We start from the raw sequence: 2,492 nt of genomic DNA on the forward strand, positions 1-2,492 counted from the left end.
TCTCTCTCTCTCTCTCTCTCTCTCTCTCTCTCTCTCTCTCTTTCTCTCTCTCCCCTCCTCTGACTCTCCATCTAGTCTTGTGCTCACTCTATTTCACTCGCAAATAGGCAGACTCCAGGGGATTTATGAAAACAGGTCAAATGAGGAGCACCAATTTTTTTCCACTTAAAGTTAATACCTGCTGAACACTTATGAAATACTATTTGAATGCTGAAACAAATAAATGCATGAGAACAGCTCTCTAGGTGCATGTGTGCTCAAATACACAGACATACCGTGAAAGAAAGATAACTCTACAATTTCCTGACCTCAGTCTAATGGCTCAGATGTTGAGTAATCAAAAGAATGAATTATAGTTATATTTTAAACTCTGCTCACCCTCTCTTAGTCTTTCTCTCTATATATTATAGAAAGTAAATTTTCTCCTATGTCAGAGTTTTAAATATAAAGACAATTTGCAGATAATGCAGAGTCCCCATATATCCTATATCCAGTGTCCCCTATTATTAACATCTTACATGATAATGATACATTTGCCACAATTCATGTGCCAATATTAATATATTATTAAGTTCATACTTTATTCACATTTCTTTAGCTTTTTTACCTAACATTTACTTAATTACTAAAAAGTAATGGTGAGAAAATTTAAAGAATATGTAAATAAATGAGAAGATATTTGTGTTTATGAATAGAAAGACTCAATATTGTTAAGATGGCATCTTTCCAACTTGATGTATAGATTTAAAGCACTCCCAAACAAAATCCCAGTAAGCTATTTTGTAGCTATGACAAACTAATGTTAAAGCTTCTGTGGCAAGGCAAAATACAGCATAGCCAAAACAATACCAAAAAAGAACAAACTTGGAGTTCTCACACTGCTTGATTTCAAGCGTTATTAAAAAGGTGCACTAATAAAGATGATGTGGTTCTAGCTAAAGAATAGACACAAAGATCAATGGAACAGAATAGAGAGCCCAGAAATAGACCTGCAGAATACAGTCAACTGATCTTTGACTAAGGTGTAAAGGAAAAAAGACAGTCTTTACAAAAAATGGCAAGGGAACAATTGAAAGTCCAAATGGAAAAAAAAAAAAAAAAAAAAAAAACCTGAACCTAGACAGAGACCTTACACCTTTCACAAAAATAAAATCAAAGTGGATGATAGGCTTATATGTAAAATGCAAAACTTTTAAACTCCAAAAAAATACAAGTAAATCTACATGACCTTGGAGCTTGGAGATGAGTTTTAGATACTACACCAAAAACACAACCCATGATAGAAAAGATTAATTTGTTAGACCTTACTAATTTCATTTTTATATTTTCACTTCCAATCTTTATTCATAATTCTACCTATTTTCAATAGGTATAACATGAACTTTATATAGTATGTGCTCTGTGTTTTCCACTATTGGGATATATTTTTCTATGTCTTTACGTAGTCTCTATGGATTTTATATCATTTTTAAAAGAGTGTACATAATTTAATTACTTTTATATGCAAGTGGAGAAAAATATTTAACAACTGTTAGATCAAAATATGATTAATATCCTATGTGTAAATAGGTAAGACTCAGGAGAACTGTAATCATAAAACTGTGGTAATTTTGACATTATTTTTGCCAGAAAATTTATAGTATATCTACTATATATCATTAGAACAAAATTGATGACTGCAACTCTCTTGTTACATGAGTTATCAAATACTGATTAGAAGTAGACCTTTGCAGGCTCAGATGAGTGAAGAATGTTTCCTTAGAGAATTGAGGTAACTGTGAAATTACAGGTGTAAACACAAAAGTAAGCACTGGATAATGTTTTATGCTACACAAGGGTTTTGTATCAAGAGAAAAATGATGAGAATCTAAACATCTGTTAGATTTTAGGAATGATTCCAAATGTATCCCACTAACTAGGGTGGAGTGGCAATATGGTGTCATTGTGAATGGTATGGACTGTTCCTATCCCATATAGGATTTGGATTCAAATCCTAGATTGTCACTGGCTAGCTGCATGGCATTCTTTCTGTGCCTTCGTTTCCTCATCTTCCAAATGGGAGAACTACTGTATGTTTTCCAGGAGAATGCTTTGGACTAAATAAAAGAATGTATGTTGTGTAAACGATAACATTAACTACTAAATCTACCCTTATAATGTGTAATATATGTACATGTGTTATGTAATAGTATACCTAAAGTGCATATACCTATACATATGAATTTCAAATCATCCCAAATTTATAAACATGTGATATACTACAAATAAAGAATACCTTATTTAATATACACGAGTCATTTAAAAGCAATATATCCTCAATTTGATTTAATTCCAAATAAATTAGGTCTTTTTATTGCCATATAAAACCTACATATACTATTGGTAAAGTTACATGTATAAATTGGCAGCTAACAAAAACAAAGCATTTTCCAGAAAAATAATTAGGTTTTGTAAGATTCTTTTGTTAGTAAATTAAAGTTTTGGTGACACAT

This window comes from Propithecus coquereli, unplaced genomic scaffold, assembly GCF_000956105.1.
Source record: "Propithecus coquereli isolate 6110/MARCELLA unplaced genomic scaffold, Pcoq_1.0 Scaffold160, whole genome shotgun sequence".
Lineage (NCBI taxonomy): Eukaryota > Metazoa > Chordata > Mammalia > Primates > Indriidae > Propithecus > Propithecus coquereli.